Source organism: Miscanthus floridulus, chromosome 12 (genome assembly GCF_019320115.1).
Source record: "Miscanthus floridulus cultivar M001 chromosome 12, ASM1932011v1, whole genome shotgun sequence".
NCBI classification, from domain to species: domain Eukaryota; kingdom Viridiplantae; phylum Streptophyta; class Magnoliopsida; order Poales; family Poaceae; genus Miscanthus; species Miscanthus floridulus.
In genome coordinates, this window is record NC_089591.1 from 7,535,398 (window position 1) to 7,561,411 (window position 26,014).

Genomic DNA, 26,014 nt, shown 5'->3' on the forward strand with positions numbered 1-26,014 from the left:
CCGAGGACTCCGCCAAGGCTGCGTGGGATGCCCTCAAGGCCATGCATGTCGGTTCCGACCGTGCAAAGAAGGCGAAGGCACAATAGCTGCGGCGGGAGTACGAGGCGCTGGTGTTCCGCGATGGCGAGGCAGTGGAGGACTTCACGCTCCAGATGCAGTCGCTCGTCAGTTAGCGGGCGACGGTGGCTGCGAGTTGCGGGTGGCACGGGATGGTTAGGGGGGTGCTGGAGACGCAGACGACGGCAGAGGAGAAGGAGCGTGGGGGTCGCCGGCGGCAGGGGACGAAGGGAAGGGAAAAGTTCCATCAGTGGAGTGGAGCAGCGAACAGGGGAGAGGGGTGTCTATGACAAGTGGGCCCCACTAAAAGGTCGGAGACGAATGGGAGATCGCGGGAGACAGGGACACATTGTCAGTGACGGAGAGGCGTGTCTATGACAAGTGGGCCCCACTGAATGGTCGGAGACGAAGGGGAGACAGCTGGAGACCGGGACACATTGTCAGTGATAGAACGAGCGACACGACCGCTGCAAAAAAAATCCTTCTGATTTTGTGCAAAATTTAATCGTCTGTTGCTTTGAACCCATGTTTGCCAATATTTTTTTCAACTCCCAAAAATTTGAATTTACCTCGCGTATGCCGGAAAAACCCGTCAAACTAACAGAATTTAGCAGAAATAAAAAAAAAACATTAGAACACGAAGCGACAATTCAGTTGACCCGGAAACAAAATTTTTAAAGAAATTTAAAAAATGTACACATGCTTGACATTAATTTATGGACTACAAAAATCTGTATTGACCTCGTGTTTCGCTGAAATCCTGTGAAACAGACTGAATTTAGCTGGTAATAAACAAAAATTAGAATGCAGAGCAGGGAGTGCAATCCTACGCAAAATCCGTTGAACAGACAGAATATAGGCAAAACAACAAAACTTTCAAAGAAACACAAAAACTGTAATAAAACGAAGAAAAACACAACAAAACATAGCTGCTATTGACCACATCTCCTTTTTCATGTATTCAAGAACACACAAGATCCATACGTCAATTCACCACAAGATTATCAATATTTTCGGAAAAGCCGATTTTAGTCATATAAACTACTACCCGGAAACTCATTTCTCCTATAGTACACCGGATTAAATAGGGAGTAAAGGGGCAGTGCACTAGATATCGTTCAACTCATTTAATCATTATACATCAGGAGCGGCCTGCTGAACTGCTGCGCCTGGAAATGTTTCGCCGGCAGGAAAACTGGGGAATGCAGCGTCAGTCCCTTGGAAAGGTTGGCCAGCTGGTGTGCCACCAAAGTTGTAGTCATTCCCACCACATATCAGCGGTGCAGCAGCTGGCTGGACTAGGCCACCAGGAGACATTGGCGACATTGAAGATGTATCGGCCAGTGATTGTTCAGGTGCGAGAGCAGGAACAGGTGGTGGTGCTGCTGGTCCAGGTACGGGGACAGGTGCAGGTCCGGCTGCTCCAGTTGCAGGAGGCAGCACATCAAAACCAGATCTTGCTCGGGGCCTGCGCTCTGGTGCTGCCCCATGGTCACGGCTCCTGCTCCTGCTGCGACTCTGGCTGCTGCTGCGGCTCCGACTACAGCTCCAGCTCCTGCTGCGGCTCCTGCTGCGTGACCAGCACCTGCTGCAACTCCTGCTCCTACTAATGCTCCTGCTATCACTTCTGTCATAACCCCGTGACCGGCCTCTATCTGGGCTGCGGCTGTAGCTCCAATCCTTACCCTTGTCTCCAAATCCTCGACGGTTATCATATCGTCCCCGTCCATCTGAGACAAACCGGTCATGTGGGCCTCGGTCAGAACGTCCCCTCCCGCCAAATCCACGCCCCCTGCCACTGCGTCCACCTGAAAAATCTCCCCTACCTCGTCCACCAAAACCAGGAGAATCACTCCTACCACGCCCACCAAAACCAGAAAAATCACCCCTGCCCACCAAAACCAGGAGAATCGCCCTTGCCACGCCCACCAAAACCAGGAGAATCGCTCCTGCCACCACGTCCACCAAAGCTCCCAGGGCTTGCACCGCCTCTACTGCCAAAACCACCAGATCCACGCTCCCCTCTACCACCAAAACCACTTGACCCAGGGCCATCCCGTCCACCAAAGCCACCTGGGCCCTTTCTGACACCAAAGCCACCAGGACCCTCCCGTTCCCGGCCACCAGGGCCACCCCGGCCACCCAAGCCATCTGGGCCTTCACGGCCACCAAACATGGCTGGGCTTTCTCGAACACCAAATCCACCTGGGCCCTCACGACCACCGAAACCTCCAGGACCCTCCCCCTCCCTAACACCACCATAACCAACAGGGCCACCAGCACCAGGTTCAAAACGACGACCACCAGGTCCATCCCAGCGACTCATCCCAGCAGCCTGGTTTCTTGGACCTCCAGAAGCACTGCGTGCAGCCATGTCTTGCAAGCTGTGGAGGGACATGCTGGTTGGCACCTTGCAAGAGTTTCACCAAATCACCAGCATATTTCCAATCTTGTTCAGAGAAAAAAGTGTACGAGACTCCAGTAGCGCCAGCTCTTCCTGTACGCCCTATGCGATGCACGTAGTCCTCTATCCCAGTTGGAAAGTCATAATTGATTACCACTCTGGAAAAAACACATTGTGCAGTACAAATGAGTAACAGAAATTTGTCAGTGTTCAGTATGGTAATATTGGACATTAAAATATTTTAAGGATTTAACATCTCAATCAAATAAGCCTCACCTGATATGTTTGATATCAAGTCCACGAGCAGCAACATCTGTGGCTACTAATATTGGAGCCCTGCCAGTTCGAAACTGATTGAGAACATTATCTCTTTCGGCCTGCGATTTATCACCATGAATGCTTACAGCATTAAAATTGCGACCAATGCCACAAGCAAGCTGGTCGCACATTTTCTTAGTTGAGCAAAATATGATGATTTTTGAGCCCCTTTCTTGATCTCTAAGAATCTGCTCTAGGCGCCGCTGCTTGTCCATAGGCGGAACCACCTCTACATACTGCATACATACAGGAGCCTTAGAAATGGATCATCCTAGAAATGACCACATAATATATTACAGATAAAGGCTAACACATAGCAATTAGGTGCCAAAGAATGCTTTTCCAAACTACTTAACAATAATAGAAATTCTGACACCAGTCAGCAATGGCACTTCAAGGACTCTGCACCCTAAAGAAAGGCAAAGCATAAAGTATGAAAAAGAAACAATCATAATTTCACTAGAATACCTGAGTGATGGATTTGTTGGCAACAAGTTCATCGATGCTGCCAATGTTGACCTGGACAGGATCTCTCAGTAAATCCCCAGCTATTTTTGTAACCTCCTTTGGCCAAGTGGCAGTGTACATTAGAGTCTGTCTAGTATTAGGAATCTCATCCACAATCTTCCGTATTTGTGGCTCAAACCCCATGTCAAGCATACGGTCTGCTTCATCAAGCACAAGTAATGAAACCTGATGGAGGCTAATCTTCTTCATCTCCAGGATATCATTAAGACGTCCTGGTGTTGCTAGCACAATATCTGCTCCACGCTCAAGTTCTCTTAGCTGAGGGCCCTTTGAAGCTCCACCATATAGGCACTGAAAAAGAACATATCAACGACAATTTCAATGTAAGAAATGTGACATGTCATTCGTAAGCATAGTACCAGAAATAACGCACATATTCTACAAGGCACTTAGGTACAAAAATCATGAATGATCGATGCACACAAATATTGTTCAGAACCACATGAGTTCATGTGAAGGGCATGCCTGGTGCAAGCGGTAGAGTCTTACCGCCTGTGACAGGAAGGTCGCGGGTTCGAGTCGCGGTCTCCTCGCATTGCACAGGCGAGGGTAAGGCTTGCCACTGACACCCTTCCCCAGACCCCGCACAGAGCGGGAGCTCTCTACACTGGGTACGCCCCTTTTTTAACCACACGAGTTCATGTGCTACGATAATAACTCCTATAAAAAACAGACTAGGCCTAGGTAGGTGCTCAAGCTAGCCTAGTGTCCTGATAGCCGCCTCAACCGCATCAACCTTTCTAAAGGTGAAGGTATCATAAACTTTTTGAAGAACAAGACTTGAGTCTATGACTCTATGTTTCAAAGCCAATAGAGCACATTATTAACTTTTGATATCCAATAACTTAATTACTATGCATTGTCTTACAAAACAGAAAAATTGTGCACATAGTTTCAGGACTACAATTGGTTGTGATCAACGCTTTATTATTCTATGTAAGAAAAGATAAGGCCATAATAAAAGATATCAGGTCAGAACTTTTTTTTTGAGCGGAAAATACAGCAGGGGAGGCCCCCACTGTAAACTTTTTATTTAAACAAAAGGAGCAGCAACTCTATACAAGAGATAACAAAAAAAGGGAAGCAAGCCCGAGGTGGGCAGCAGAGCTAAACTAGAGCAGCTGTACAAGAAAGGAAGACAGAGCGCTTAGCAGAACTAAATCTATGGGCCTGTAGCCTAACTTCGTCATAGAAGGAGCTTTTCCAAGAATCAAAGGATGGCCGGCCTCTGTCAAATATAGAGTTGTTTCTCTGCTTCCAAATCTGCCAGGTGGCAATGATGAAGGTCTCCATAAAAAAGGGGTTGTTATGTTGAGCCTTGGCTTGCTGCATCATCCGGAAGAAATCCATTGTGAAGTCCCAATTTATACCAAGGTGTTGCCAACAGGCTTGGGTAAAGGTGCAGGTGAAGAACAAATGAAATGCGGTTTCTTCAATGTTGTTGCTGCATAGGACACAATTGTAGTTGTTTCCCTGAAGCTTGTGCTTTTTCCTTCTCAGAATGTTCCTTGTGTTCAAGTCTGTCCATCAAGAGGAGCCACGAAAAAACTCGAAGTTTGTTACAGCATTTGGAGTTCCAAATCCAGAGAAAAGGGGATGGGGGCTGTATATTCTTGTAAGGAAAGTTCGTAGCACTTTGATGAGTAGTAGTTCTTGCTTCCCCAAATGTATTCCCAGGAGTCCTTTGAATTCTGAATCGATCTGCAGATCTTGAATTAATTCCTGGAGACTTTGGAATTCTTGGAAGGCCTGCTCTGATAAGGGCAAGTGAAATTGGGCCTCCAGAGTGTTATTAGACAAAAACCTGGCCACTGAAATGTTCTTATTCCGGGCAAAGGAATAGAGCCTTGGGAATTTGGATTCTAAGATGTTGTGATTCCAAAGGTCAGACCAAAAAAGCACAGTGGAACCATCTCCAAAAGTGCACTTTGCAATTCCTCTGAACATGTCACATAATTTTAGGACATCCTTCCACCAAAATGAACCCCTATCTGTCGAAGCATGTGGCACTTGACCCTGGGAATAATGCGCATTCCAGATCAGCTTCACCCATGGGATATCCTTCCTATTATAAAATTTGTCCAGATGCTTCAAAAGAAGGGTCTTGTTTTGACTCCTAAGATTAATAATTCCTAATCCTCCTTTTCTTTTTGGCTTTGAACATTTTCTCCAGGCCACCAGTGGTTTCATCTTTGCATTGGAATCTGAACCTCTCCAAAGGCAGTGACGTCTTGCTCTATCAATATACTCAATGACCGCAACCGGCACCTCTAAGGTACACATGGCATATGTGGGCAGCGAAGAGAGGACTGAATTGACTAGCTAAAGCCTTCCAGCATGGGTCAGGAAGGTAGAAGTTGCCGTGAGCCTTCTCTCAACTTTAGTCATAATGGGACCATAGTGTTCAACTCGAGGTTTTGTTGTTCCCAACGGTAGTCCAAGGTAGTTAAAAGGGAGAGATTCCAAATTGCAGCCGAAGACACCAGCAAGGAGTTGAGCTTTTTCAAGAGAGAGATTTAAGGGAACAAGGCAAGACTTCCTGTAGTTGACTCTCAGCCCTGTCGATTGCGAGAAGGATTCGAGAAGGCCTTTTAGGGCGAATAACTCCCTCTGAGAAGCTTTCATGACTAGAATAGTGTCGTCAGCGTACTGAACAATGGGGAACTGATCCAGCTCAAAAGAAGGAATAGGCAACTCAAACAAACCTTGCTGGTAGGCTTTGTTGACAATGCATTGAAGGAGATCCGCAGCAAGCACAAAGAGGAGAGGTGACAGGGGGTCACCTTGTCTAACCCCACGACGACAGTGAAAGTGATTGCCTGGCACACCATTCAGAAGGACCGAAGAGGAGCCAGAAGCAAGAATCCTCTCAATCCAATCAATCCAAATTTCAGCAAACCCCAAGTGCTTCATCATCAGCAAGATTGTGTTGTGCTCAATTGTATCAAAAGCTTTTGTAAAGTCTAATTTCAGAATAATAAGCTCTTTTTTGGAATGTTGGCATTGATGGATGTACTCATAAGCCCAGGCCAAACAATCTTGTATTGTTCTATTTTTTATGAAGCCATACTGGTTGGTATGAATTAAAGGAATTATTTTAGCCTGCAGCCGATTGGCAAGGAGCTTTGTGATGATTTTGATGACACCATTCAGAAGGGAAATGGGCCTGTAGTCATTGACACTTGTAGGATTGTGCACTTTCGGGATTAGAGTGATGAATGAGCTGTTGATGGCTTCCAGATTCAAGTTACCATTGAAGAAATCAAAGCATAATTTGTAGACATCTTCTTTTATAAGATCCCAACATTTTTTCAGAAAGAGCCCATTGAAGCCATCTGGACCAGGAGCTTTATCAGACGGCATGTGTTTGATGACCTCATCGATTTCATGGGTGGAGAAAGGCCTTGAGAGAGAAACTAAGTCATCTCTAGCTTGCACTAGATGATCAAGGTTGTAGAGCATTGTAGGATTAGAAGAGCATCCCATTCTCTTTTTAAAATCCTCTAGTAGCAGAGCTACCTTTTCATTATGCTCGGTGATAGATCTACCATCCTCGGCTGTCAGGCTAGTGATGGTGTTAATCCTGTATCTCTCAGTGGCTGCAGCGTGGAAAAATTTTGTTCCATCATCTCCCAACTTGGTCCATCTCACAGTGTACCTCTTCTTCCAGTACTCTTTTTTGTAGCCATGTAATCTGAGAATGTGTGCTTTAAGAATCCTTCTGAAGTTAAATTCCTGTATAAAGAGAGGTCTTTGTTCTTCAAGAGAGTCTAAAACTTCTAAATTATCATTACAAATTTTAATCAATCTAGAGAGATTAGACAATTTCTTGCTCCACTTTTTTAGGGCAGCTCTAAGAAGCTTGAACTTTGAGCTAATTCTTGTGGCACTGTTTGAAGCTCTGACATTAGAGGTCCAAACAGATTTCACAAGATCCATGAACCCAGGGTGATCAATCCAGTAGTTCTCAAATCTGAAAGTTTGTGCCTTGGGGATATTGGTGCCAATTTGTATTTTGCAAGGGATATGATCTGAAGTTGGTCTTGCCATTGGAAGAAGAAGTGTGTCAGGGTAATCGGAGATCCAATTAACAGAAGTGAAGACCCAGTCAATTTGCTCAAGGAGGGGATCATCTTGCATATTGCTCCAAGTATACTTTCTCCCTTTAAGTGGGATTTCTAGGAGTCCCAGGTTACTTATAATTTCATTAAAGATCATTATGTCATTCATATTGCCTCCCCTTCTGTTTCTGTCATTCAATGATCTGTAAAAGTTGAAGTCACGCAGGAAACTCTAGATGATTGACCAAACTTAACTACTTCGTCTTGTATTTGTGAAGCAAGCTCGCGAGTAGGGGCCAAAACCAATACTGTAGGACCCAACATCGGATTATTGTGGCATCTCCTCAGATGTATAAAAGCAGGAATTAGGTACCCCAGCGTCTTTCCAGACCCTGTCTTGGCAATAGCAACTATGTCCCGGTTTTGCAGTGCAACAGGCCATGTCTGAGCTTGAATTGGAGTGGGATTTGAAAAGCCAGCTGCATGGATCTGAAATGAAAAAAAAAATGAATAAGCATCTTAAGTGCACGCCCACCTGCAGCAGATAATTGGTATTTTCCATAGCAAGTAAAAAATGGTTGCAAACAATGAGAAAGTGATTAAATTCTATCCTAAGTGAATATGGCTGCTTACTTAAGCAACTCAAGGCATGAAGAAGCTCTTTGTTGATTCAGTGGCAAAGACAAGAAGCAGGAAGCCTCAGCCACATTTTATAATCTGAAACAACATCAATCCTCCCAATACTTGAAGGGCGTACCCAGTGCAGAGAGCTCCCGCTCTGTGCGGGGTCTGGGGAAGGGTGTTAGTGGCAAGCCTTACCCTCGCCTGTGCAATGCGAGGAGACCGCGACTCAAACCCGAGACCTTCCGGTCACAGGCGATAAGACTCTACCGCTTGCACCAAGCCCGCCCTTCTAATCCTCCTAATACTTGTCAGCAGAAAATAGCCACAAGTATTCCACTACAGAGCCCTAGAAATTGAAAACTAATTGTTGAATTAGGGCACTCAGCATCACCGCAAATCCATTGTGCTACATCAGTGAGCAATACCATACGATGTGCTCACTATGAGAGAAGATAATTTTCCATTTCAAAGATATCATTTTCAGCGGCCGACATTGTCAAGAATTTCTAGGTTAAGATAAAGTGTAGATAATGCATCCATGGATCCACAAGTAGCAAAGCCCAACTAAAGAGGACATACCTCTCTCAGAATCTTTGGAGGGAATCCAGTGGACTCAAATGTCATAAATGGAGCAGGAACGTTCTCACCCTGGATATTAAAAAAATAGCAGTCAAAATATAAATAATCAACAGGTGACAGTATAAAAGAATAATAAACAGGTACAGTCTAAAGAAGAAAATTACACAACACAACAACAACAACAAAGCCTTTAAGTCCCAAACAAGTTGGGGTAGGCTAGAGTTGAAACCCAACAGAAGCAATCAAGGTTCAGGACACGTGAATAGCTGTCTTCCAAGCACTCCTATCTAAGGCTAAGTCTTTGGGTATATTCCATCCTTTCAAGTCTCATTTTATTGCCTCTACCCAAGTCAACTTCGGTCTTCCTCTGCCTCTCTTCACGTTACTATCCTGACTTAGGATTCCACTACTGCACCGGTGCATTTGGAGGTCTCCGTTGCACATGTCCGAACCCATCTCAACCGGTGTTGGACAAGCTTTTCTTCAATTGGCACTACCCCTAATCTCTCACGTATATCATCGTTCCGAACTCGATCCCTTCTTAGTATGACCGCAAATCCAACGCAACATACGCATTTCCGCGACACTTAGCTGTTGAATATGTCGTCTTTTCGTAGGCCAACATTCTGCACCATACAACATAGCAGGTCTAATCGCCGTCCTATAAAACTTGCCTTTTAGCTTCTGTGGTACCCTTTTGTCACATAGGACACCAGACGCTTGCCGCCACTTCATCCACCCTGCTTTTGATTCTATGGCTAACATCTTCATCAATATCCCCAGTCCCTCTGTACCATTGATCCTAAATATCGAAAGGTATCCTTCCTAGGCACTACTTGACCTTCCAAACTAACATCTTCCTCCTCCCGAGTAGTAGTGCCTGAAGTCACATCTCATATACTCAGTTTTAGTTCTACTAAGTCTAAAACCTTTGGATTCCAAAGTCTCCCGCCATAACTCCAGTTTCTGATTCACCCCTTGTCCGGCTTTCATCAACTAGCACTACATCGTCCGCTGAAAAGCATACACCAAGAGATGTCCCCTTGTATGTCCCTTGTGACCTCATCCATCACTAAAGCAAACAAATAAGGGCTCAAAGCTGACCCTTGATGTAGTCCTATCCTAATCGGGAAGTCATCCGTGTCTCCATCACTTGTTCGAACTCTAGTCACAACATTATTGTACATGTCCTTAATGAGCCCGACGTACTTCGTTGGGACTTTATGTTTGTCCAAAGCCCACCACATAACATTCCTTGGTATTTTATCATAAGCCTTCTCCAAGTCAATAAAAACCATGTGTAGGTCCTTCTTCTTCTCCCTATACCGCTCCATAACTTGTCTTATTAAGAAAATAGGCTTCCATAGGTTGACCTTCCGGGCATGAAACCAAATTGGTTCATAGAGACCCATGTTATTGCTCTCAAGCGATGCTCAATAACTCTCTCCCATAGCTTCATAGTATGGCTCATCAACTTAATTCCCCAGTAATTTGTACAACTTTGAATATCCCCTTTATTCTTGTAGATCGGTACCAACATACTTCTCCTCCACTCATCAGGCATCTTGTTCGATCGAAAAATATGGTTGAACAACTTGGTTAACCATACTACAGCTATGTCCCCGAGGCATCTCCACACCTCGATTGGGATACCATCCAGTCCATCGCCTTACCTCCTTTCATCCTTTTCAACGCCTCTCTGACCTCAGATTCTTGGATTATTCGCACAAAGCGCCTATTAGTGTCATCAAAAGAGTCATCCAACTAAAAGGTTGTGTCCATATTCTCTGAACAGGGAATAGGGCATAGTAAAATATTCTGATATACCCTGTTACAGAGCTATACACAAGGGAACAGGGCATAGTAAAATATGTCCAACTGCAGAAGTGCACCTCTCAGGCTTTATGAGCTTTTGGTATCTCGAATGTATTTCTCTGTGCAAATCAAATTAGACTACACCTCTGTCCGGTTTTCTTTAGTGGCAACTGGCCAGAGATGTATACATCATGCTTGAAATGTCAGATATGTGTGCCACAAAAAATATTTTTTAGTCATGTAAATGTTAGATATCACAAAAGGGTACCACAGAAGCTAAAAGGCAAGTTTTATAGGACGACGATTAGATCTGCTATGTTGTATGGTGCAGAATGTTGGTCTACGAAAAAACGACATATTCAACAGCTAAGTGTCGCGGAAATGCGTATGTTGCGTTGGATTTTCGGTCATACAAGAAGGGATCAAGTTCGAAACGATGATATACGTGAGAGATTAGGGGTAGCGCCAATTGAAGAAAAGCTTGTCCAACACCGGTTGAGATGGTTTGGACATGTGCAACGAAGACCTCCAGATGCACCGGTGCGTAGTGGAATCCTAAGTCAGGATAGTAACGTGAAGAGAGGCAGAGGAAGACCGAAGTTGACTTGGGTAGAGGCAATAAAAGGAGACTTGAAATGATGGAATATACCCAAAGACTTAGCCTTAGATAGGAGTGCTTGGAAGACAGCTATTCACGTGCCTGAACCTTGATTGCTTCTGTTGGATTTCAACTCTAGCCTACCCCAACTTGTTTGGGACTTAAAGGCTTTGTTGTTGTAAATGTTAGATATCAACCAGTACCTGTATTATGCAAACGGGTTATTAAATTATGCAGAGATATGGAGTACGTTACAAACCACATGTGGAACAGCTTTTCGATAATGTTTAAGAAGTATAATGGCTAACAGCCTCTGGAGAAATTTTAAACTGTGTCTTAGTTTTGCAACAAAATATGTCCATGCAATCAACTCCTTACCATGGCAGTGATTTCATGGTGTTGACGGTATGCATCAGCTGAAGATACGCTTGGAAAATCTGGAGGAGCAAACATACTTGACGGTGGCCTCACTAAAGTTCCAATAGGCAATGGACCAAGATTATGTGGATTTGGTACTGGAAGTGGAGGTGCCATGTTATAACCACCAAAATTGTCTGGCCGAGGATAAGGCGGTCCATTATGCATGCCCTGCCACAAAAGTTTATGCAAATCAGAGTGAATGTTAGAACTTTAGAATTGAGGTTAGAATGAGCATAATATATATAAAGCATTGCATATATCAGAAAGCTACTGGGCATGTTGCTAACATTTTTACAACTAATTCCATTCAAATACCAAGCATAATGAATTAATGATACGGTGCGAAAATATCATCAGACCTTATAATGTACAAGAAAGTTTATAGCTTCCTGTTATGGTAGGACATAAATTTAGGTAGTATAAGAGTGAGCTTTTGGCTTCATTAAGATTTAACATTAATGTACCAAAGATTATTACCATGGGATTTTGTGAAGTTGGGAGCGCAGCAAGCTTTGGCTGCTGCTAGAGAGCCTTTGTTCCATCAAACCTTCCATAAGAGTGAGGGTCATCTCTTTCAAAGTGACCATCACTATTACCCATATCAAAACCCATTGGAGGTCGAACTGGTGATGGACCAACATGATTTGGAACTGCATGGCCACCAACTGGTTTTTGCTGGTAGTTTGTATCTGCTCCACCTTGATGCATTTGAGCAGGTGAGTTCATAAAACCCATGTTATTAGTCTCAGCAGAGGATGATCCACCAGGAAGATGCTTGGCAGGTTATAATGGCCCACCGACTCCAGGTATATTTGGCTGGCTACTAAGGGCTCTAGGATGTTGAAGAGGAGCTTGGCCACACTGCTGACTAAGTGGTAATGAAAAGCCAGTCCGCTTGCCTTCATGAACTTCCTCCATCATCATCCTTCAACAATGGACTTTGTTGCCCATGTGACAGTGGCGGCTTTCCATGCTGTGTGAACGGCAATCCATGATGCAATTGACCTTGTTGAGATGGCATTTTAAGTCCTTGAGGTTGAGAAACCTGCGGCGACTGCGAAGCTTGGGCAGGGTGGTGAAAGCTCAAAGATTGTTGAGGATGTTGCCCTTGACTCTGAGAAATCCTAACTCCCTGCGGCTGCTGGCTTTGATTATAAGCACCATGTGGAATTTGAGGCTGCTGAGCTTGATTGTAAGCAGACTGTGGTATCATGGATTGCTAACCTTGATTGTAGGAAGGTTGCGGCATCAGTGGCTGCTGAACTTGACCTTGATTGTAGGTAATTTGCGGCATCGGTGGCTGCTGACTCTGACCTTGATTGTAGGAAGGTTGCGGCATCGGTGGCTGCTGACTCTGACCTTGATTGTAGGCAGCTTGAGACATCGGTGGCTGCTGACTCTGACCTTGGTTATAGGCAGTTTGTGGCATCTGTGGCTGCTGGTCTGCCTGATACGAATATGGTGGAGCCTGCTGTTGCTGCTGAGGTTGCATGTAAGGACCATGCTGATACGGCATGTGTTGAGGATGCGCACTGTGGTACTGATGTGGCTGATTTGGCATGTGCATCTGCTGTTGCTGATATGGCACTTGCTGAAACGAAGCTTGGTGTTGAGCCGGGACATGCTGCTGAAACGGTTGCTGCTGAATCGGTTGCTGCTGAGCTGGCTGTTGAGTGTGCTGCTGCCCAAGCTGGCCAGCCTGAGGAAAAGCTGCCTGGCCAGGACGCTCCTGGTGCCCTGCCTGGTTAGCTTGGCCAAACTGCACGTTAGGCTGCGAATAAGGCCCTGGTGCAGGTTCCGGAACCTGCGCAGGGGTCGGTGCCGGAGGACCTGCTGGCAGGGGGGTACCCCTGCAGTTGCAGCCGGCTTCTCATACTGGGTCACATTCGTCTCAGGGTTCCAATAGTATAGCGTCGCGCCATCAATCAGCCCTTTCCAAGGCGCAGGGAGCGTCGGGTCATCCGGAACAAACCGAGGGCCCAAGAATCAGCTGCCGCGGCCTCCTGAGCCGACATGCCCAGCAACTCTTCTTGCCTCTCCTTCTAACGGCTCCCTACCTACGCTGCGACCATAATGCAAATGCCCTGCAAACCAGTAAAATTCAGGGGGGCGGAGCCAGTTAGGGAACCTCGATAGTTTTTTACAAGAAAAATCGTAGTTCGTAAGCATTATAGATACATATGTTTGGAATTAGAACAGATCCAAAGACAAATAGCCAAATAGCTTAAGTTAGGGTTTGGGCGCCCGGTCCCGCGCAGCAGGAAGGGGAGAGAAGGGCTGGCATACTTGGAGGGTTCTCGTCGACGGCGAAGGGCGCTACGGAGACCTCGGCACCTGGCGTAGCGCTGCGGCGGCGGCGGCGGCGCTAGCCCAATCGTCGCCGGGAGGGAGAGGGAGAGCGCACGCGGGGTGAAACGGGGAGGACTCGAGACGGAAGTGTCGCCGATGGCCCCGCCCTGGGCCGTTCCTCAATCCGCAAAAGCCTTTAAGACAATTTTCTTTTTTCACTTTTTTTTTGTCTAGTCCCTTTTTTAGTAAAAGCTTTTGTGATTTTGTATAGTCCCGTTTTTGACCCGCGATCAATACAACACGACCTACGAGTACGAGTATAGATGGCGAACGGGCCGGCCCGGCACGGCATGGGCTTTTCCAGCACGGCCCGATAGCCAACGGGCCGGCACGGCACGTCGTGCCTCATAGGGCCACGGGCCTGGCCTTTGACCCAGGCACGGCCCTATGGGCCGATTTCCGTGCCAGGCCGGGTCGAGAAGCACGGCCATTTTCACAGGCTGTGCCAGCCCGAGGTCCACTGAGCGGCCGCGTGGGGAGGAGAGGCGGAGGTGGGCACCGGGGCTGGGAGCGGTGGAGCTCCGGATCTCGGGGGCAGGAGCTGCGCAGGCGGCGCCCTCCCTAAAGCGATGGAGAGGAGGAGATGAAGAGGGGCCGAGGGGGTAAGTGAGATGGAGAGGAGAGAAAACAAGGAAGGGAGGGAGTCGTCGGATCTGCCCGCCCGCACAAACCTAGTCGCGCGTCGCCGAGGGAGAGTGAGGGAGGGAGGGAGGCAGAGACGGGGAGGAGGCGTCGCGCCAGCGTCGAGGCAAGGGTGGGGAGCCGGATCCGCGGTAGAGAAGACCCAGCGTGGCCAGATCCACGGCGGAGACCCAGTGCCGCCGCGGAGCACCTGCCCCCGAGATCCGGAGCTAGGGTTCAGGGGTGAGGCGAGGGAGCGGCGCCGGCGCTAGGGTTCGGGATGAGGCGAGGGAGCGGCACCGGCGCTAGGGTTCGGGGTGAGGCATGAAGGAAAGGAGGAGAGGGAGCAACGCCGGCGCTAGGGTTCGGGGTGAGGCGTGAGGGAGAGGCGGAGAGGGAGCGGCGGCGGTGCTAGGGTTCGGGGCGAGGCGTTAGGTGTGAGGGAGAGGCGGAGAGGGAGCGACGCTGGTGCTAGGGTTTAGGGTGAGGGAGCGACGCCGGTGCCCGCTTATATATGATGGGGGAGGCGGGCCGGGGATGGCGGGGAGTGCGTGGGCCGTGCTGGGCCTTGGGGAGGGGAGGAGGAGTGAGGAGGGGAGGCGGTAGACCGGGCCGCTAGCGGGTCGGCTGCTCTGTAGCAGGGCGTGCCGTGCTAGCCCACGTGCCTGGGGTAAGGCCCAGGCACGGCTTGCTCCTCCAAGCCGGACCAGCTAGCCGCCGGGACGGGCCGTGCTTGGGCCGGGAAAAAAAAACGGGCCTTGGGCCGGGCCGACGGGCTCAGGCTGCATGGCCAACTATGCCTATGAGTTTTCTTTTTTACAAAAAAACAAATTCCCACCTCTTTATTTTTTCCAGATAAGTATCGTGCGTGCCGCTCATTCTCTTTTCACGTGCTCTGTCGCCGTATGAACAGAGGTATAAGCCATGGCGGTACTTATAGACAAGCAGTGGAGGTCGACCGGATCGATGCAGCCAAACTTGCTGAAGAGCTAGCCGAGATCTACTCTACTCCTACTCCTAAGGGGTGGCCGAAGCCAAAAAAGTAAGTAACTTGTATTTGATTAATTGTGTCTTTTACAATAGCCAGGCTTTGGTATTTATACCCGGGACCTACGCATGACTCCTATCTAAGCATGACTCATCACAATCTTTGACCCTAGAGAAAACATTCCTAATTTAAGATAACTTAGGACTCTAATCTTTCCCTTTTTGTAGAGTCCAACATGTCTTGTCCCGACATCGATCGTAGCCTTTGTCGTTATCCGCTGGCGCTATCTGAAGAAAGTTGATTCTAGTTTTGCATTCGAATCAGCTGATACCGACCTACACGTGATTGATTCCTTGATGATATGATCTTGGGAGCTTTTAAGTCCCTACGACTCTTCTTCCAAATTTTGGTGTAAACAACCCTCTTGATAGTACGACCATCTATCCTAAACCCGATCACCAACTTCTCTACACACCTATGACCGGTGAAATGAAATGCCCTAGGTTATACCTTTGACAACACATGCATTCCATTCTATCTCCTCCAATGTCGATGCAACACATGCACCAACATGATCAACAATGATATGATCCACTTCATATCATCACGTGATCATATTGGTTCATCGATCTTGACTTCACTTGCTTTTTACCATTGCCTTCATCCATCGGCGCCAAGTCTTACTTAAGCTTCACCTGCCATGCGGTCCATCGCTCTAAAGCCTCCAACTTGCCCTTCACGCTTGCAACCGGTCCACCAAGCCAAGTCATGTCTTGATCTTCTCCATCTTGATCACATGACTCAATGTCATGTCTCATTTGCAATGAGCTCCTTCATCATCACATGTGTGAGCTTTGCAACATCTCCAAGCCATTTTCACCTTCGTGGCATATGTTGCTCACACACATGTACCTATAGACTAATCACCTGTGTATCTCACATAAATACAATTAGTCTACCTAGGTTGTCACTCAATTATCAAAACCACATAATGACCTTTCAACCGGTGCTGCCTACTCGAGCCCCTAGGCATGGCCCTAGGGTCGACTGCCACATCTTGGGGTGTAGGTCTCAGCGGTCTCCGCCATCAGCCTCCCCTCCGCCTGCTGCTCCAGGACTCCCCTCGCCTACTGCTCGGTGACTCCCTTTGCCCGCTGCTCGGGGACTCCCTCCCCTCCCTTCGATCGCTCCTCCACACGCAGTGTTGTGAGGAGGCGCTTCAATGCTCGGAGAAGGGGCTACTAGAGCCCCCGTTGTCATCCGACCACTCAAACATCGCCGCACTCTACATCCGAGTGGTTCGGTCACCGCCAAGCGAGATGATATTCGGCTTGCGGGGAGCGGCACCCGCTATCTTCCTCTTCTTCTAGGCCAGCTCATCTACCGCTGCCCTCTTCCCCTAGACTTTCTCCGACACCGGGAGAGGACTCTCTGTCCAACCAACGTCAATGCCTCTGAACTCCGATGAGGCACTGACAACACCTTCCTCAGGTTGAGCTGTGTCGCACCCAATTTTGCATAGCAAAACCAAGTACTCATATATGTGCGTCCAGGATATCCAAACACACACATATATCACAAATTGCAATAGTATCAAAGTAAAGTACTTATTACATCGCATACCTCATCATAAAGTAAATACAAAGTTTGCTCAAAGGCAATATTATTACAATCACAGTGGAATAACTAGCCCAACTGCCATAGGGACTCCAACTGGTGAACGTCTCCCTAGTAGTCCTAGACATCCTCCGGAAACTCTTCATATCCATTATCTATTACACATCCAAGATTTTCATTGGATGTATAGCAAGTGTAAGCTCACCATGCTTAGCAAGTATATCAAAGGGATCTATGAGGCTAAAAAAGGCTTGACACTGTTTGGCTGCGGTTCGCAATTTTAGTTGATCAAATTTTAGCATCCTGATTCACTACTTTAATGAACAGTCCCAATTCCTAAGTGGTATTAAAGTATCATCAAGTTTATCTCAATTCCCAACCATCCACCATTCCCAGTAACCACTAATCTCGAAGGATCTAGACTGCTCGTATCCATGAGCACGACTGTTATAACAGGTTAATTATTTCTACAGAAATTGTACAACTTTTCCCACCGAGCTGTGATTCCCAATGCCAGGGTTCGCGAGACCCACTACACCTCTTCCCAGGAAGTGTGGCAGAGTTTCACTATGAAACCCTTAGCTAGTTGCACTAACAGGTCGTAGCTACAAAGGAATGGCACACGTGGGCATCGCAACACGGTGCACACCCTAACAAAAAAAGGAAAGATACCCTCTTACCCCTTACTGGAGCTACAAATGAGCTAGTACAATCTAGTTAATAGGTTAAAGTCAGAGCCATATGACACTCAGGGTTGTACGGTCCCTCCTAGGTTGCCGCTTCAGGATTAAGTCCTTATGGAGAGGCACTAGAGTACCCAACCCCGTACTCTAGCCCCCTATCTGTTGCTAAAAAGCTCCATTTTATCACATTGCATAGAGCCTTTAATCAAGTTTAACAATTATTTCATGTTAAGTGCTGCAACATCTATCCAAAATGCCTACCCAAAAACCTCAGGTACCAAGGATATGTGGTACCAGGAATCATCTAGGTAAAGTTCTTAAAGGCATTTCAAATTAAACACATGCATGAATATGAATGGTAATAGTTCATAGGTAACAAGGGTCCTTTGGTACACTTGCCTTCCTCAAAGTCATCCTGAAAGTACTGCTGATCCTGCTGGGGGTCCTCAGTCACCTCAAATGGCTCACCCTCTAATCATGATCCAATCATCAATCAAGCATCATACCAATCATTACATGCATATAAGATAGATTTTCATTAGAACAGTACACCAAATAATAAAAATATAAGTTGAAAAGCTTATAAATCTATTCTACGTACTGCTACGAATACGTGAGCGAAAGAATCATCCCAAATCGGACTTAAAACGCGAAAGTTATGCATGAAATAAGATATAATGGCATTTCTATAAATAAACTGAACCTATTTTTGAATTAAAACAATTAAAAATATGAATATTCACGGTTATTGGACTGTGAGCACTAAATCTGGAAAGTACAGGGTCTAAAGTGAATAAAAACAGGACTAAAAAATAACTACTTTGAATTGAAATGGACTATGGGTTGATTCTGAGAAAATAGAGGGGTCTTTCTGCAAATCTGCAAGCGACTGACCACTGGGTTTGACCTGCGGCTGACTGGGCGAACTGCGTGGCGGTCTGTGAGTGGCGGGGTGTACCACGTAGCATGGGCCAGCGCTGACGCGGGTGCTGACGCAGCTCTGTGGCCCGAGTCCACGGCCCACAGGTGGACCAGTTATACCCGAACCGGTATGGGGTAATCATGGCCGCCCGTCTAGATCTGACGATGTAGGCGTGTACGGGGGCAGCGGGTCGCTAGAGAAGAAATACATGATGGCAGCTGCCATGGCCGACGACGACTGGAGATCACCGGTACGGACATTCTAGCGCACGAAATAGAGAATAGAAGGCACAGGAAGGATGGGAAGCTCACCGTGAGTCGGATGGGGGCATTCTCGGCATTCGGGACAGGCTCCAAGGGCTAGGTCGATGGCGGCGGAGCTCTAGAGAGAGAAAAACATGCGAGTGAGGTCGAATCCGAGCGTAGGGTCACCAATTTGATGAGATAAGGGTACCTTTGGCTACAGGAAAGCACGACGGAGCTCGGAGTCGCGTCGGCGTCGTCGATTAAGGCGCGGGCAAGGGAGAGCTGCAGCGTCGGCTACAGGAAGATGGAGACAGAGGATGGGAGAGGGAGAAGGGATGGCACAGGGATTTATAGGCTAGGCGGATGAGCACTAGAAGGAAGGGAAGCATGGCAGATTCGGGTGGGATTTGCTGCTTTCCTTCTGTGGGCGATGGCGGTGACTGGAGAAAGGAAAGAACCGGCGGAGAAGAAAGGAAACACGGGGAAGAAGAAAGGAAAGAAGAAAAGGGCACTGATAGGTGGGGCCAGAGGTGCAGTGGGTGAAAGGAGCGACGTGCGGCGCAGGCGCGCGGGTGATGAAGGCCGAGTAGCCGTGGTGCTGGACTGGGTCGTGCGCTGGCGTGCGATGTGTGCGTGGGAGGAGAAAAAGGGCCGCGCGGTGCAGGTCAGTGCTGGCGTGCGGGGCAGGTCAGCCGAGTGGGGCACTATGGCAGGTTGGGCCGTGCGCGGTAGCAAGCCGGTGCGGGGAAAAGAGAGAAGGGAGGAAGGGCGCTGCTGGGCTGCCTGTGGGCCTAGTGCAGGAAGAGAAAGGAAAAATAGAAACTGGTCTGATTCCTAGGTTGGGCCAGAATAGAAGAAGGTAATTTTTTTCCAAAAACTAAACTTTTTCCAATTCCATTTCCTCTATTTACAATTCTAAACCAAATTCAAATAAGATTTGAATTCAACTTCAAATCAACTAGCCCTACACTCATCCAAAAACCATATGCTTCGGCATGAATGCAACAAACATGTTTCTAAACCTTATAGTTTATTTTTTTATCCAATATTTATTATTTGGCCTAAGTTAAAAATACCTAGAAAATGTAATAAAGGCTAAGAATTAATTGCTAATTTATAGTAAAATTTTTGGGTGTTACAAACCTACCCCCCTTAAGATGAATCTCGTCCTCAAGATTCGGATGGTTCAAAGAGATTGGGATAGTCAGTTTTCAGATCTTCCTCTCTTTCCCAAGTTGCCTCATCCACTGAATGTCTGTTCCACTGAACCTTGCACATTCTTATTATTTTGCTCCTTGTGATTCTCTTCGCTGTTTCTGAGATTCTCACTAGGTATTCTTTGTATGATAGATCCCCTCGGATATCCAGTTCTTCCAAAGGTAGTTGTTCCTCAGGTACTCTCAAACATTTCTTAAGCTGCGACATATGGAAGACATCATGAATACCTGAGAGCTGCTCCGATAATTCTAGCTGGTAAGCAACTTCTCCTCTCCTGTTAATGATCTTGAATGGTCCCACATACCTAGGTGACAACTTTCCCTTGGTATGAAATCTCTTAACTCCTTTCATAGGTGAAACTTTGAGATAGACAAAGTCACCGATTTCAAACACCAAATCTCTTCTCCTCGTGTCTGCATAGCTTTTCTGTCGAGACTGTGCAACCTTCAAGTTTTGCCTTATTGTTTGTACTTGTTTTCGGCCAGTTGCAAAACATCTGGTCCAAAGACTTGACTTTTCCCCATTTGATTCCAAAACAATGGGGTTCTGCACTTACTGCCATACAATGCCTCAAACGGTGCCATCTTGAGACTCTTTTGGTAGCTATTATTATAGTAGAATTCGGCATAAGGTAAACTCTTATCCCAACTTGTCCCATACTACAGAGCACAAGCTCTTAGCATATCCTCTAAGATCGGATTTGTTCTCTCGGTCTGTCCATCTGTCTGAGGATGGTAAGCTGAGCTAAAGTTCAACTTTGTATCCATGGACTCATGCAATTTCTATAAAAAATGTGATGTGAACTGTGTACCCCTATCTGAAACAATCTTCTTAGGTACTCCATGTAAACATACAATCCTTTCCATATATAACTCTGCTAACTTTGTACCCGAATAAGTTACCTTGACCGGAATGAAATGTGCCACTTTTGTTAGACAGTCTACAATCACCTAGATAGAGTCAAATCCTCTCTATGTATGGGGTAATCCAACTATAAAGTCCATTCCAACTTCTTCCCATTTTCACTCGGGTATCTTCATAGGCTATAGCAAACCTGCTAGCCTCTGATGTTCTGCTTTTACTCTTTGGCACGTGTCACATATGGCCACATGTTTAGCTACATCTCTTTTTAGTCCATACCACCAGTATCTCTCTTTAAGATCAAGGTACATTTTAGTACTCCCTAGGTGTATGGAATAGGCTGAGTCATGAGCTTCCCTCAAGATAGACTCCCTAATAGATTTCACTTCTGGCACACAAATCATTTTGCCAAACCATACTGTCCCTTGGTCATCCATGTGGAATCCTGGAGCTTTACCAATCACTATACGCTCCGCAATATCCTTGATCCTCTCATCATTAGCTATCCCTTACGAATCTCTTATTCCAGAGTAGGTTCTACCTCTTACTCCATGGTGTTGGCCACAATACCCAAATTAAGGTATTTGAACTCCTCACACAACTCTTCAGGTAGTTGAGTTGTATAGGCCATGTTCACATAACTCCTTCTACTCAAGGCGTCTGCTACAACATTAGCCTTTCCTGGGAGATAGTGTATATCCAAATCATAATCCTTGATTAACTCTAGCCATCTGTGCTGCCTCAAATTTAGATCTGACTGTGTGAATATGTACTTCAAACTCTTATGATCTGTATAAATCTCACACTTATGACCAATCAAGTAATGCCTCTAAATCTTGAGAGCATGCACCACAACTGCTAATTCCAAATCATGAGTCGAATAATTTAACTCATGTTTTCTCAGCTGTCTAGATGCATAGGCAATAACTCTGCCTTCTTGCATAAGAACACCACCTAGACCTTGCCGTGAGGCATCATAGTAGATAGAGAAGCTTTTGGTGAGATCAGGTAAGATAAGCACTGGGGCAGAAGTCAATCTCTTCTTCAACTCCTTAAAACTGTCCTGACATTGCTTAGTCCATACAAATTTGGCATTCTTTTCTAACAAAGCAGTAATAGGCTTGGCTAACTTAGAGAATCCCTCGATGAATCTCCTATAGTACCCAGCCATACCTAGAAAACTCTGAATCTCACTAACATCCTTAGGTGGCTTCCAACTCAACACATCTTTAACTTTCTTGGGATCTACTGCTACTCCTCCATTAGAGATTATGTGATCAAGGAAAGATATTTCTTTTAGCCAGAACTCACATTTGCTAAACTTGGCATAAAGCTGATGTTCTCTGAGCTTCTGCAACACCAACCTCAAATGTTCTTCATGTTCTTCTTCATTCTTAGAGTACACTAATATGTCATCAATGAACACGATGACAAACTTGTCGAGGTACTCCATGAACACTTTATTCATCAGATACATGAAGTAAGCAGGTGCATTTGTCAAACCAAAAGACATAACTATGAACTCATACAGTCCATATCGGGTCATAAAAGCAGTTTTGGGGATGTTAGTACGCCTTATTCTCAACTGATGGTATCCAGATCGAAGGTCGATCTTGGAAAACACACAAGCCCCTTTCAACTGGTCAAACAGGTCATCAATCCTAGGCAGTGGGTACTTGTTCTTAATTGTGACCTCATTAAGTGACCTGTAATCTATGCACATTCTCTATGTACCATCTTTCTTCTCTACAAACAGTACTGGTGCACCCCAAGGTGAAGAACTAGGTTGAACATAACCCTTATCTAACAATTCCCTTAATTGTTTCTTAAGTTCTGCTAATTCATTCACTGCCATTCTATAGGGTCTCTTAGCTATGGGTGCAGTTTCAGGTAAAAGTTCAATTATAAACTTGATGTCTCATTCAGGTGGCATACTTGGCAATTCCTTAGGGAAGACATCTGGGTACTCATTTACTATCCTTATATCTTCTAAGGTTGTGCCCTCCAACTGATTAACTCGATAGATTTCTACAGCTGACTGAGTTGCCACATACACAACTTCCTCTCCAGATAAAGTGGTAAGATTCATAGAACTATTGCCACAATTAATAACTACTTTCTGCAACCTTAACCAATCCATACCCAAGATGACGTCAATATCGATGGAGTTTATGACTACAAGATTTGCTTGAAATTCTACCCCCTAATGCTGAGACTAGCAGAGGCATATCCACTCTGCTTTCATTACCCGTCTAGGTGAGCTTACTAACATGTGTTTCTTCATAACACTTACTAGAATACCATGCTTCTTTATGAATGTATATGCTATGAAGGAATGCGAAGCACCAGAATCAAAAAGTGCTGTAGCGGAGTTTGAGTTGACCGGAAACGTACCGATCACCACATCTGGTGCCTCCTGAGCTGTTTCAGCAGTCACATGGTTCACCTTTCCCCAAACATAATTCCGCTGTGAGTTAGTTGTCTTCTTGGGGCATCTATTGGAGTAATGTCCCGACTCTCTACAATTGAAGCATTTATTATCATTAACTACATTTGGAGCTTTTGGTGCGCCATTCCTCTGTGGAGCATTGGGGGCATTGTTCCTCACAGGTACATTGTTGGGCTGCTGCTGGCGCTGAGCTGGTGCCTTGTACTGCTGCTGCTATTGCTATGCACGCTGGGGTTGCTGGTTGCTGTTGGGACCTGACTGACCTTGATAGCGCTGCTGAGGTTGAGCTTGTTGAGGGTTGGTACGGAAGCGAGAGTTGCTTCTGGATTGCTGTCCTTGAAATTTCCTCTTTTTATCCTCCATCTGGCGGCGCTTGTTCTCAATCACTAAAGCCTTGTCCACCAGTTGCTAGAAGTTAGCAAAAGTGTGAGACAGCAACTGGTACTGGAGACCATCATTTAAGCCCTCCATAAACAGCTCCTGCCTCTTTCCATCCTCATCTACCTCCATCGGTGCATACCGTGACAATTGTATGAACTTGTCACGATATTCAGCAATAGTCATGCTCCCCTACTTGAGAGCCAAGAACTCCTTCTTTAGCTTCATCAGTCCCGTAGGTACGTGGTGAGAGCAGAAGGCACTACGGAACTCAGCCCAAGCAATGGGATTAGCTTCGGTACGGCCGAAGCGGAATGAGTCCCACCAATCCAGTGCAGCTCCTTGCAACTGTCCAAAAGCATATAAAACCTTCTCCTTATCATCACACTGGACAATCTCCAGTTGCCTCTCAATGGCACGTAGCTAGTCGTCAGCCTAGAGTGGGTCGGTAGAGTGCTTGAATATAGGTGGGTGTCCTTTTAGGAACTCTCCCCTCTTATCTCTAGCATGAGGGGGTGCATTCCCATTCCCTTGCCCCATGTTCTGCATATTCTGGGCCATCTGCTGAAGCAACTGTGTCTGCATCATCATCAGCTGCTCCATGGTGACTGGGGGAGGTGGTGGCAGTTCCTCACCTCCCTGGTTGTTCCTCCTGGTGTTCACCATCTATAGATGCATCATATAAGTCTCACATGTCCAAGCTTATAACTCTTAAAAGATACTGGTGTAACAAGAGTAGGTGTAGGCAAGAGATATATGTAGAGTATACAAGAAGATATTTGTTCTGAACTTTTCCGGCGAGTTGGACAATAGCAGTTCAATACAACGAGCATATCTCACTCTCTATTTATCATATGATTGCAGTATTTTACCTTTCTGGAAAGCTTATAAAATTCTCTACAACTTTCATTTAGAACACTGTTCTAGATTCTGACGTTTACTTAGTCAAATATAGACAATAAGCAGTACTGTTCTAGAATTCTGACAGCACAGAAACCTCAACTTACAACAGCTGTATCTCACAATTTATAATAGGTATTGAGGTGATTCCAGAGCCAAAAGAAAGATGTTGAAGTCTACTTATCTCCATAAAAATTTCATGATCATTGGACATCTATATTATGAAATATGAACTGATAAAGACAAACTGCTCAGAATGATACAGAATGGACAGCATGATAAAACGAAACCCAACTATTTATTCGTAATATCCTTAAACCTTAACCTTAACTAAATGACCTGTGGACATGCCCACAAGTCATCACAATCATGTCAAAGATCCAAATCAAACATTGTTCATAATAATAAACATCCAACCATAAAGTAACACTTATTCAACCATTAAAAGAAACTAAGCACTCTCTCGCGTAACTACGCGTGTTTATTACATATTTTTAAGACTCTCCTATGGGTACGGGTCGACGTTGGTGCTGGTGTTGGGGTCTCCAAACTCTCCTCTATTCCTCGGGGGTGACTGAGCAGGTACTTCTGGCTCTTCCACATCTGGACCTCCTAGCTGCTGCTTCAGTGTAGCGTTCTCACGGGCAAGCTGCAAATAGGCCTTCCCCATGACATCGAGCTCATCCAGGGTCTGATCCAAGTCAGTGTTGGTCTCAGCCAAGCACAACAAGGTAGGCCTCAGCCTTAGGTTTGCCTCTCCAAGTGGTGCAGCGATGTTGCATGTAGACTGGCCGCTCCGACGGTGGGGAAGATAGCGGTCGTCCTCCCAGGCTATGTCGTCGAAGTGGCAGTCGTGGTTGACCATCAACGCCTATCGAGCTGCATCCCTAATGATGGCCACATGTGTGAGCCATGCAGTGGTGGCGCGGTGGATGTAGCGCACCCGAGTCCCCTCTTGGATGTACACTTCTGTCTTCCAGAAGCCGGTGTAGTCGGGGTGGGTCCAATGCTCCGTCCTGTACTGAACAGTGCCTTTGGGGTGGTAGCGATGCACAAGTGCGAGAAGCTTGGGGTGGTAGTAGGCATCACCCTCCAAGTCGTAGTGGATCTTCGTGGTCCATCCTTGAGCCAACAGTGCATTATTATCATCATCACTGTCATCACCCCCATTTCCACCGTCTCCTCCATCATCACCACCATCTCCACCGTCTCCACCATCTCCACCGCCATCACCTCCATCAGCATCAGAATCATCAGAGTCATCTCCATCGTCGGGGTCACCAGCTCTCTCCTAGCCACCTTGTTCATGCTCCTCCATAGGATCCTCCTCAGACTCCTCTATCTCAATGGGCTCCTCAAACATGGGTCCCTCTTCTGTT

The 26,014-nt window shown here is 46.3% G+C and overlaps 1 pseudogene; it reads right to left on the reverse strand.

Annotated features, from left to right (window-relative positions):
* Window positions 1-971: 971 nt before the first annotated feature.
* Window positions 972-13,419, reverse strand: LOC136498229 (DEAD-box ATP-dependent RNA helicase 40-like; annotated as a pseudogene).
* Window positions 13,420-26,014: the final 12,595 nt, after the last annotated feature.